This window comes from Aegilops tauschii, chromosome 6 (genome assembly GCF_002575655.3).
Source record: "Aegilops tauschii subsp. strangulata cultivar AL8/78 chromosome 6, Aet v6.0, whole genome shotgun sequence".
NCBI classification, from domain to species: domain Eukaryota; kingdom Viridiplantae; phylum Streptophyta; class Magnoliopsida; order Poales; family Poaceae; genus Aegilops; species Aegilops tauschii.
The window spans coordinates 18441430-18454585 of record NC_053040.3 but is presented as its reverse complement, the minus strand read 5'-3'; the positions used below and the strand labels follow the sequence as shown (position 1 = coordinate 18454585).

At 45.9% G+C, this 13156-nt stretch overlaps 1 pseudogene; it reads left to right on the top strand.

Annotated features, from left to right (window-relative positions):
- Positions 1-738: 738 nt before the first annotated feature.
- LOC141025714 (uncharacterized) lies at positions 739-12983 on the top strand (annotated as a pseudogene).
- Positions 12984-13156: the final 173 nt, after the last annotated feature.

Below are 13156 nucleotides of genomic sequence, written 5' to 3'. Positions count from 1 at the left end.
GCGGTACTGCTATCTATTTAGCAGTAGCTTTAGCATATTTTTTAAGAAAATTGTCGCGCTTGCAAACAAAATTTGGCTCGCGCCAATTTAAATTGTCATGAAAAATATAATATTTTCCATGCCTAAGAATTCGAAGTGAGAATTTTAGTGTGTCTGTTATATAATGTCTTTGATGGATTTGCTCGGATCTGGTCGTAGTTTGTCTACGTTCATGTGTTTTCAGGTTGGATTCTCCTGATCTACGCTACTCTTCATTGGCGGCAGTTGATGTTCTGCCGCGTTGGTCCTATGAGGCCTTAGCACAACGACTTCCCGACTGTCTACTACAACAAGTTTTGCTCGGTTCCATGAGGGAGGGGCAATGACGGTGGATCCGCCGCTCCGTTAAGTTAAATTCAAAGTAGGGGCGCGCCTTTGGCTCACTTCTGTGTTTGTAGTCGTCGCTAGGTGATCTATGGATCTGGATGTAATTTTTATTATTTCTGGTATTCGTTGTACTACCATGATTGAAAATGAATAGACTGGAAGTTTTCTCGTCAAAAAAGGAAAGAAAAAAGGAATTTAAAGAGGAGAGGAATCTGTGTGCTTTCAAGCCAAATCAATAACAGAGCACAGTAGTAGTCCATTGCAAGCACCACTACCAACACCCTCCCTCCCCACCCTATAAATTCCCGGGCAGAGAGAAACCTCTAGAAAATCTCCACGAAACTGTTCTCCGCTCCCCACCATCACATCGCAATGGCGGCAAACTCGCACCTCGTATCCCTGCTCCTCCTACTCATGCTTTGCGTCGCGGCGGCTAATATGCTCTAGCTACCTCCTAGCGCCAGCTTCCCGTGGGCGCAGGCGGGGCGCCTCAACCGCACGGTCAACCTGCTCCCCAAGGCGTCCTCCTGCTGCGGCAGCGTCAAAGTTGGTGAGGGAGAGGATGTGGCGCCCGGCGAGCTGCTGGAGTGGTAGGTCACGCTGCCGGGGCTCCCCAAGGGGGTCACCTGAGGGGATCGCACATGGTGGTTTTACCCAATTTTGGTCCCTCATGGCAGAGGTAACACTTTACTCCAGCTTTGGGTTTGATTAATGGTGGAAACGCGTTGTGTGAGGGGGTTACAAATTGGAGATGACGGTTGCTACCGTCATCTGAGGTATTGAATATATGCCCTCGATCTACCCCTAGCCTCGCCTTATAAAGGGGACTGGCCACATCTCGAGAGGGTCTTAACTTGCATGCCAAGATGATGCCTTGTCCAGAGATTGGACAAGGACCGAAGGGCCTACCCTGCCGCTAGGCCCTGTAGGCCGGCCCAAATACGGGCTTCTTGGTAGATGGGCCACCCCCAGCATGTTCTACAATCACTCAATGTCTAGGTTTAATTCGTACAAAACCTTTTGTTTTATAAACTAGCATCGACTATTGTATACACGAGATGAAACCAAATGTTGAGATGAATAGAGCAAATAAACAAACTGAATGTAAGCATAACCAAGTCAGTGATAAGTTTATGTTTGTCGGTGATCGGTACTATTTCAATACCATGCGTACGTTAAACTTATTACCGAATCCAACTTGTAACACATTTGAAAATGGCATAATTTATACTCTACAAGGATCTATCGATATGCACATCTAATAATACACTAGAAATCACTATTAAGATCTTAGTTGGACATTATTTTTTAGAAATCTCTAACACAGTATTAATGAAACAAAACTAAACATGAAATATGCATATACATACAAAGATGGATGCGTGCACTATATAATTTTTTGGAATTGTCACAAAAATAATTCAAAAATAACTTATATTACATCACTTAATTTAAATTTACCATAAACAAATTGATTAGTGATGTACTCCCTCTGTTTCTAAATATAAGTCATTTTAGAGATTTCAATACGAACTACACATGGACATATATAGACATACTCCTTCTGCACTACTGGAATTTGCTTATTTGCCGTCTGCCTATTCTTTGCCGTCCGCTGGCGGACGGCAAAGAAGCTCTTTGCGTCAGCTTGCGAAAAACGGATGGCAAAGAACTGGCTGATGGCAAAGAATGTCTTTGCCATCAGCCAATTCTTTGCCGTCTGCTAGCGGACGGCAAAGAATCTTTGCCGTCGGCTGGCGGACGGCAAAGAGAGAGGTGGGCCCCACTAACGAGCTGTTTAGAAAAAAACCTAACGGCCCCCCTCTTTGCCGTCCGCTAGCAGACGGCAAAGAAAGTGGCCAAGCTAACGCCCGTTAGCTAGGATCTTTGCCGTCTGCTGGCGGACGGCAAAGAACCGTGCCCTAACTAAAATCAACATCGACGCCCGCCTGCGCCCCACATCTGTCCCTCTCTCTCTCCGCCCGCGCCCGAGCCGCCGCCGCCCCGCACCATCCCGCCCCCGTGCCGCCGCCGCCCCGCGCCACCCCCGTCGCCGCGCCGCCCCAGCAGCCCCGGTGACCCCCTTCCCCGCCCCGCGCCATCCCCGTCGTCGCGCCACGCCGCCCGTGCCCGAGCCGCCGCCGCCCCACGCCACCCACGTCGCCGCAGCACCCCCTCCTCCACCCCAGCGGCCCCGGCGCCCCTCTGCTCCACTACCGCAGCCGCCCCGCCGCTCCGGCGCTCCCTCTTCCACCCGGCGGCCCCGACGCCCCTCTGCTCCACCACCATGGCCTCCCGGCCACTCCGGCGCCCCGTCCTCCACCCCAGCGGCCCTGGCGCCCCTCTGCTCCACCACCGCAGCCGCCCCGCCGCTCCGGCGCTCCCTCCTCCACCCGGCGGCCCCGGCGCCCCTCTGCTCCACCACCGTGGCCTCCCCGCCACTCCGGCGCCCCCTCCTCCACCCGGCCGCCCCAGCGCCCCTCTCCTCCACCACCGCGGCCGCCCCACCCCTCCGGTGCCCCCTCCTCCACCCGGTGAGATCTCTTGTTTTTTTTTGTTTTTGTTTCTGTATTTTAAGTTTAGTTTAGGTTTATTTTAGGTTTGGTTTAGTTTAGGTTTACTTTAGTTTAGGTGAAACAAAAACTATTAAGAGATGATGGAACAAAAACTATTTCCCTTCAAAGTGAAAAATCTTTCAGTGAAGTAAATATTGGTGCACGAGTTATTTTATATACAAGAAAAAAAAATATACCCGTCTTTTCCTTTTCTTTTTTGCGGAAAGGCAAACTATACATTCTGATTTGCATACAAAGTAAATTGATTTTACGACACTACACCCTTAGTTTCCGATTTGAGATTTATTTGTTTGCTTGGTGTGTGGCACCTAGGGCCACCTAAAATATGGTGCAACTATGATTTGTTGCCACAAGTATTCCAATGTGATCACACCAGAAGGAACTATAGGTTTAGTTTTGGTTAAGAAGAAAGAAGAAAGATGAAAAAAAGAAGAAGATAAAGAGGAGAAAGAAGAAGTGTATTTTCCCCCTATTTTTAGATTACTATGCTCTTTTTTTCAACATGTCAGTTTTCTTTCATGTCTAAAGAAATCCCTAGTTTTGAAGGGTGCCAATTGCCATTGCCAACTAACCTACCAAATTAACTAAGTGTTGTTGATGTTGTTGAGCACAAGTGCATTGCTTTTTTTTCTCAGTTTTCTTTCATGTCTAGAAACTTGGCTATGTTTATAGATATGCTTCTAGCTAGATACTAATTGGTCTCTTCTGCTGCTTATTAGAGATGGGGGGAGGCCGTCACCGCTGTCTCCGCTCTGCCACACCGAAGTACGAGTTGGATGCTTTCGAGTTCTTCAGTATCATACTTGGGACTTCCTCCAAGAGGCAGGTATATAGAAGGAGAGATCTCCCCTTCACCCATCTCATTATGATAACTCTGTTGTTTGCTACATCACTCCTTGTCCCAAACTGCAGAGGCTGCCTGACACTTATATGAACATGCTGGGTGAAGATCCGCCAAATAATGTGAAGCTGCGACAGGCCGGCAGCGGGGTTCGCAGGCTGTGGGACGTGGAGTTGGTGATCAAGGAGGGCCACATGTACCTGTGTCATGGCTGGGAGAAGTTTTACCGTGCCTACGACCTGCGGCTGGGGTACTTCCTTCTCTTCAGGCACGACGACGACGCCAACATGCTCATCGTGAAGGTGTTCAATGCGACTATGTGTCGCATGCGCTACGCTGACGACGATGATGCCGGTACGTTCTGCCTCTTCTTATTCCTCTACATTTGGCTTTGTCTTGCATCGATTGTTAACGGTCATTAATTGTTGCATTTGGACAGGCAATGGGAGCAGTAGCAGCGACACTGGCTACAGCCAAAGCAGCAGCGATTCTGGCTGTAGCAAAAGCAACATCGATTCTGGCTGTAGCAAAAGCAGTAGCGATTCGGGCTGCAGCAAAGACAGCAAGGAGGATGATCCGGACTGGAGTGGGGAAGAAGAGGAGCAGAGTGGGCATCAGGCTGAGGATGACCTCCTAGCGATGGTGGTGGCCGACCAAGGGCAGGAGATGGTGGTGGCGCACCATGGGCAAGAGATGGTGGTGGCTGAGGATGACCTGGCGATGGTGGTGGCGCCGGCGATCCCACAGCTGGGCGACATGACCACGCCAATTGTGGTAGAAGACTACATCCCACTGCCTCCACCGCCTCCACCGCCTCGCCGCTCTTGGCGCATCAGGCTGAGGAAGGAGAAGGAGAAGAACAATGAGAAATGAACTATGTCAGGTATGTCAGATCTCCAAAATGATCTATATATAGTTTGCTCTAATATGCTTAGTTACCTATGTTAGCTCTAATATGCTTAGTTACATATGTTAGCTCTAATATGCTAAGTTATCTCTACTATGCTTAGTTTCCTATAGGTTAGCTCCAAAATTACTTATGTTAGCACAAAATGACCAAGTTTACATAATAAGCTTATAGTCTTCTTCTTCTTCTTCCAAAATGACATAAGTTAGCTATAAGTTAGCTCTAATATGCTTAGTTCACTCAAAGATGGCATAATTAGCTAGGTTGGCTCCATTTTACCTAAGTTGGCTCTAATATGCTAAGTTATCTCTAATATTCTTAGTTTCCTATAGGTTAACTCCAAAATTACTTATGTTAGCACAAAATGACCAAGTTTATATAATAAGCTTAATTATAGTCTTCTTATTATTATTATTATTATTATTATTATTATTATTATTATTATTATTCTAGTCTTCTTCTAGTATTATTCTAGTCTTCTTCTTCTTCTTCATTTTCTTCTAGGTTAGCTCCATTTTACTTAAGTATGCTTATTTCTTATAGTCTTCTTCTTCTTCTTCATTTTCTTCTTGTTTTTCTAACATCTTGTTTATCATTTTGCAGATTTGATTTAATTCACGGAAGCTTGCATGGATGGAGTGCTTCTTTTCCATTTGTGCTTTTATTTTGTATCAATGAACTTGCATGGTTGGAACTTGTTATATGGATGGATGGACAACGGTGTAGGATGAATAATGTGAAACTTTTGTAATATGTAAGGATGGAACTATATATGTGTTGGTTATGTATGTATATATGATGAAACTTGTGTGTTGGATATGCTTGTTGTGTATATATGTGAATTGCTGTGTATATCTCTGTATATCTATGAATTGCTGTCAAATTGAATGAATTAAATTAAAAACAGGGCTGTACAGGCTCTTTGCCGTCTGCCACCGACGGCAACGGGCTCTTTGCCGTCCGCCGCGGATGGCAAATAAGCCACGTGGCAACCACCTGTGCTTCCTGGCAGCTGACCCATTTGGTCAGTTTGCCTACAGTGGCAGACGGCAAAGGCTTGAAGCTCTTTGCCGTCAGCCGCGGACGGCAAAGGCTGCCGTTAGACGCCTAACGGACTAACAGCGAATTTATTGCCGTCGGCTTTCTTTGCCGTCCGCCGCTGATGGCAAAGGCCCCTTTGCCGTCCACTTCAGAAAGCAGGCGGCAAAGAAGCTCTTTACCGTAGCCTACTTTGCCGGAGCCTTTTGCCGTCCGCGGCAGACGGCAAAGCTCTTTGCCGTCCGCCACCCTTGCCTTTGCCGTCCGCCGTGGCAGACGGCAAAGTAGCAGATTCCTGTAGTGCTGGTCCTTTTTAATTTGTATATAAATTTTGTCCGAAGTCAAAGTATCTCTACTTTGACAAAATTTATAGAAAAAAATATCAACACTCATAATGCTAAATCAACATTGTTAGATTCATTATGAAATGTAGTCTCATAGTATATATATTTGATATTGTAGATGTTAATATATTTTAATATAAATTTGGTCAAACTTTACAAAGTTTGACTTACCACAAATCTGATATGCTCAGTTAAAAAGGACCGGAGGGAGTATTTTAGAGTGTAGATTCACTCATTTTCCTCTGTATGTAGTCCATATTTGAGTCCCTAAAAAGACTTATATTTAGGAACGGATGGAGTACATTTCAACTAGTAACAAAGAACATTGGTTAAGCATACGAACTAAATTATTATACCAACTAAAAAATAAGATATATATACCAAATGTTGTAGTAAAATAAATAAGTGTAGAAGTTTGGTATACAAATATTTAATTTTCGTCATGGCCGCACACTTGCCGCCCACCTGCCTGGGGCGTGTCGAATCAAGTCGGATGACCGTGACCCAATTTTTTCAGTAAATGAGGATGATTGACGAACGAGAAGGCTAACAAGAACCACAAACATTTGCTGATTTTGCTCTCGCATCGATGTGTCACGTTCATATTTATTGTTGATCATTGCTCTTGCATTAATTTGATCATTATTTGTTTCCAGTTCTACCGCTATGTGAGTTTGTCAAACAATTTTTTTAAATAATTTATATTATCTATTTAAAAATAATTGGTGTTCATCCCTACTAAACTTGTTTATATATAATTGACAACTTATTTCTTTTCTTGAAAAATACTCGAAAGGCTGTAGAGAAGACGTACTACAGTTATGGTTCCGAGCTAACTTGTGAGGAGAAAGGATCACTTGTCTAATTTATAAATGATGTTGAGACTTTTAAGACCAATTATCAAGTCAGCCCAAATTTTAGTGGATACATGCCACTAGTCCATGAGTTGCATGATGGTAACTTCATTGCAAAAAACATGGTATGATTTTGTTAAATATGGTTGCATACATTCTTCTTAAGTAAAATACATTGCTAACTATAAACGTTACTATTATGTTATTCAACAGAAGCTTCCGAAGGAGGTTGTGCCTGACATGATGATTACCGATGGTCATATGCATATGGTTAGCTTATGACCAACTCCACCCACGGCTTACCACAGTGCATACTCGATTTTTTAAAAGATGAAAGGCTCAATCTCAAAGAAGGGAGCAAAGTAATGAATTCGCGCAGGCAACCAATTTGAGACTACATGAATGTTCGCAAGCCACAAGTTGCAGACAGGTGGATCTCCATTCTCCATTATGGAGATGGACCAGTTTACCTATTTTATGTTATTTTAGCTAAGAGAGAGGAGTAGGTCCTAGGTTGTACTCATCACGTATTTATGGTCTCCATTCTCCGTATTTATGGATCCACTTGAATCTAATCCGCGTTTCTTCCACCCACTGAATAACTCATCATGGTCATAATGACATAACATTCTCTTAATTGCTACTGTATCAAAATTTATATAATAGTGTATAAATACGGTATAAAATAGAAGAAATAAAATACAGACGAATAGTAGTAGCGCAGGCAACAGCCCGCGCTGCTACTACTTAGCAGGAGCACCGGTCCAACCCAACGCTCATGATAACTGTATTAGCAGTAGCGCTGGGTCAAACTGGCGATGCTGCTAAAAGTTAGTTGTAGCGCCCCTGCTAGGGCCGGGGTTTCCCTAGTAGTGCGAGATCAAGAAGGACGAGCACGCCTCCATCATCAAGCACAAGGTGTCGCTCGTTATAAAAGGTTACATACATCACACGGGGGAGGACTTGCAGGAGGTCTTCACTCTGGTGGCAAAGCACGAGCAGGGTGTACGGGCTACACAAATCCCAAGAAGGCAGACATCCTGACGAAGGCACTTGGTCACGTCCGGTTCGAGGAGCTGCTCGACAAGATCGAGATCATCAACATCGAACCTGACGACAGGGTTGAGGGGAGAATGTTGGGTTTTAACCCCGTCTCCAAGCAACCAAAAAGTCAAGAAAAGAGGCTTATCCCTGCATGTGGCGGAACAGGATGGCAGGACAGGATAGAATGCACTTAATGCATGGCGGATTGACGGTGCGGGTGGATTCAGAAGTCCATGTTCACACACTAGGACTAGTTTGTGCACGTAATGTGCAGCTCGTTTGTCCTATAAAAGGACTTGTATCCTTCGATGTAATCAAGCATTCCTCTCGAACTTCAAGCTTAGTACTACTTGTGCAAGTGTACGTGTGTGTGAGAGTGAGTACTACGAGTTTCTGGCATCCCTAGCACTCTAGCACCAGCAGGGAACTCCTACCACTCTTAGGCCTTGTTTGGTACTCCCTCCGTCCGGATTTATTAGGCCTAAAGACAACTTCTCTTAAACCAAGACACATAATAATTTATTTACATTAATTCTTTCATTTCACTCCCAATGCACTCTCTCACATGCATGCAACCAATGAAAAAGCACGCAAGAAGTGTATTGATTTTCCAGCCATGACACCAACAACAATGGCTTTTAATGTAACCAATGAATGGTTGCATGCATGCACCTTTCCAAAGTAAGGCCTTATAAAAAGGGACATGCTTGTGATGCTGAGAGACCTAATAAACCCGAACGGAGGGAATATTAAGGAGAAGAAAGCCCAGGGCTACAAGCCCCCGGGGGAAATTCTCACGTGCACATGTGATTCCCCACCAAACGCGGAGGGATTTCCTTTCACAGCCGCCGTAGATGTGGAGAGCTGGAGGGAGGATGGCGGGAGGGATTTTCTGTCACAGCCCTGTCGCTAGTTTTTCGCAAGAGCGGGCGGGGGTTTGCTCCCCGACCTCTCGAGGCGTGGAAGCCTCTCCCGGGGAAGAGTCGTGGAAGGGGCGAGGGTGCCCCGATCTCATGAGCGCCCAAATGCAGAGGTGGGCTTCCCGGGACTGATTCAGCCCGTGTTTTCTCCACCTAGGAAAGAGGCAGGGATCCCGGGAGGATCCCCTGTAACCAAATGAGCCCTTAGTGCAGGATCCTCGCGGTGCAGGGAACTCCTACCACTCTTAGTGCAGAACTCCCTCACGAGAAACACATTCTCCACTTAGATCTGAAGCTTGGTAATATATTGGTAGATGATCACATGCATGGTACCTAAAATTGCTGATTTTGGTCTCTCGCGGTGCCTTGATAAAGACCAAACCCGGGATTTTACTTCTAACATATGTGGATCGCTGTAACCTAATCACTTGGAAGCTCTTTTTTTATTTTTATTTTGTGCAAATATATATTTGTGTGCACATTCATTGACCACAATTTAAATATCTTCTCATAGGGGATATATGGCACCAAAATTCTTGAGAGGGAAAGTCGCATTCACGTCAGACTATACAGTCTTGGCGCTATCTTCATGGAGATACTGACAGGAGAGAGGGAGTATCCAGAAGATGAGGATGTAAGAACAATTTAAATGTTTGCTCCATGTTAAATGATATACTTCCAAATAACTGTATATCTTTACTTAAGTTTAACTTACAGAAATTGTAAAATAAATTCACTCAAAATAAAAATGAAATTGTAAGATTCGTGTCTTAGACACCCAGCTTTAACACCACATTGCTTACTTAATTAACACAAGCTAAACTTGCAGTTGCATATATGCCTCGTTGGCCTAAGATGTAGCACTAAAATCACATTTGTAGCACCCCGCTTGCTACTGCACCTAAAAGATTGAACTTAGCAAGAAATGTGGAAAATGTGTTTATATATGCCAACTCTTTTCTGCATTTGTGGCTCCTTAGACCCAGACTTACGTATGCAGCGATTTTCTCTAAAATTGTGCTGGCCCATTCTTGAACTGGAGACCTCTCTGCATGGATACTGTGTTGTGTTTCATACCAACCAGCATACCCATTATGTCAAACTAAAGTGGACACAGCCACACAGGTGAGAAATGCACTTATGCTTTAATAAAATAACATCCAACTGACAACAAGCTCACTTTCATAATGGATTTTTTTTTTCATTTCAAAATTTCCTGCATGTTCTCTCTCTCTCTCTCTCTCTCTCCCTCCCTCTCTCTCTCTCTCTAGACCACCTACTCTCATTTACAATCTATATCTTAACTTACAATTTCAATTTTGTAGGTAGTTGAGACTTGGATAAATCGGCTGCGGGAATCAGACCAATGGGAGACACAGTTGTATCAAGTAAAAGTATGCGTGCAGAAAGGGATAGAGTGCATGGACTCGAATCCAAAGAAGAGACCAGTTGCAAGCCGTATAAATTATAGGCTTTATAAAACGACAAGTACTGTCGAAACCGGCACCAGTAGTTTGCTAGTTGAAAGACGGGATGGTTTTCTAAAGGAACATTACTCTAAAGAGAAAATAGCAAAGCTTTCATCTGAGTACCTCGGAAAGGACATCAAGGAACATGATGAAACCAAAGAACTTGTGGAATATTTTGATCATTGGCAGCGAGTTCAAGAAGAAGCTCAAGGTGATCAATGGCCATTCTGGGGAACGCAAGATGCAAAAAAAAAATGTCATCCCACATGGTGCAAGCATTTCCAGCTCTAGCTCTGGTTTGCTCTACAAGTTGAACAATCTGGACATCTTCAACACAAAAGCACGCAGGAACTATATGTGGTACGGTGGACGTATGTTGGAGAATGTAAAACTTATTAAACTTTACGAAAGGGTGAGCTCAAGCCTTTTTTAATGGATAAGAATTTGATTGGAAAAGGAGGCTTTGGAGAAGTTTACAGGGTACTTGTTGGGGATGTACTAGTCGCAATAAAGAAGCTGATTAGTGGTCCAACAGCCCCCGCATAGGCCCCACTATGGCGACTCGGGCGGCACCCAAACCCTAGCCGCCGGAGGCGCGATGTTCCTCTTCCCCTCCCTCTGCCGCCGCCGGAGGCCAACGGCGGTGGCGGGGGACTCCCTCTCTCCCGCGTCTTAGAGGTGGTGCGAGGCCCCTAAACACGTGGTGGCGCGGCCGATCCAATCTATGTGGCGCGGCGGCGATGGCTGCGACAGACGACGGCGTGGTGGCTGGCCCTGCCTCGGGCGGCGCCAGCTACAGGCGCGGCGCGTCACTGTACCGGGAAGGGCAGTGGCTACGGTCAGCGGCGGCATGCCATCGGGCGTCGGATCGGCGGCGGCGGGGACGTGGAGGGCCTGGTGGACTGTTCGGCGACGCCTCTGGTCAGATCTGATCTGGCCGGTGCAGCCGGCGGTGGTGGCCATTTCCTCCGCTGGAGGCTGGATGGTCAGATCCCGAGATCCGTCATCTAGTCCCGGCTATGAGTCGGGAAGACAGAGTTGCCGGTGAAAACCGAGCCGATGGCAGGCGATGGCGGCGTTCTGTGTCGTTGCCTTGATGGAGGCATCGTCGTGTAACTTCTGTCGACCCACTCGTGCTGCTTCGGGGGAAACCCTAAATCTTGTCTTCCAGATCGGACAATGGGGGCACTGCGGTGTCATTTCTCTCTTGGGAGTATCGTTTGTGGAGCAGCGCTGGAAGACAGAGGCAGGAGGTGGAGCGGCTTCGTCTTGAATGGAGCTTCGGTGGAGATTTCAAGTCATGCCTAGCCGGCAGGTGCTACACACGACATATCCTGCAGAATCTTCGCGTCTGGATGGACGAGCGCAGGACGGTGGCGCCGTTGGGCGCCGTGGTGGCATCGACGGATGGACAGACTGGCAAGGATGATGCGGATCTCTCTCCTGAAGATGGGCCAGTGGTTTGATGATGATGGCGGCTTCTAAAACGTGTGCATGTGGTGTACGATTTAGGTCCGCTGCACCGGCTTTAGTTCCGATACGTTATGTGGATGGATGAGCGACGACATCGGTTTTAGATATGATGAGTGAGAGCACCCCACATTATCAAGTTTTGTAGGTCTGAGTGGTGGCTTCAGATGGCTTGATATATGTTCTTGTTAGACCTTTGTTGAATAATAAATAAAGATAGCCGTATGCATCGATTGATGCAGAGGCCGGGGGTTTTAACCTCCTTTTCAAAAAAAAACTGCGCCGGACAATGGACCATTTCCAAATGAACTCATGATCCAAAGCCTTGTCATTCACAGAAGCATCGTTAGGCTCTTAGGTTGTTGATTCGAAGTTGGCACCCGGATGCTAGTCTATGAGTTTCTCTCCAGAGGTAGCCTCGATGACATTCTTCACAGTAGAAGGGTGCCTCTCCACTTGGATTTGCGAGTATAGCAGCAGAATCATCAAATGCTCTAGCTTACATGCATTCAAGGGCCTTATGCGTCTTACATGGTAATTTTAAACCATCAAATACACTCTTTGATGACAAGTGTGTGCTTAAGATCTCAGACTTTGGCATGTCAAGGATGGTTGCGCAACATAGTGGAATAATCGCTGGTTACATGGTTTATATGGATCCGACATATCTAAAAACAGGCCTGCTGACCGAACAAAGTGATGTGTATTGCTTTGGAGTTACCATCTTGGAGCTTGTTACTAGGAGGAGGGCCACACATTCTGACAATAATAGCTTAGTAACGAATTTCATTACGGCCCCGTTCGTAATCTCTCTGCTCCTCCACTCCGCGGAGTTGGTGGAGCTCGGTCTTTGCAGCTCCGTTAAAGTGAGGTCCGCTCCGGGAGCAGAGTTAAGAGAGCGGAGAGGAACCGAGCGCTCCCTAAATATCACAAGATGGGGAGGAAATCAATTGATCTGTTTGATAGGAGAATTGCAGTGGGAGGAAATATGCATTGTCTTGACATTCTGGCAGACATTGCCGTGGAGTGTCTTAACCATGATCCGGACGAAAGACCAAGAATGGTAGCGCCTTTCCATACTGAATGGATCCCGTAGACAACATGCCAATTGGGATGCTTTAATGCACCGGAAGTGGACAGAGGCTCTGCCTCTATACCGGGCCCCATCTTCAGCCTCTAAGCAGAGCTAAAAATGATGCAGTGTGTAGCATATTGTGACGCCAAGGATTGTACCCACAATAGAATAATCAACAAATTTATTGGAAGTCTGACTGATCAGTTATGATGGACCTAGACACAACCATACAGACAGGTAGGACCATATGGT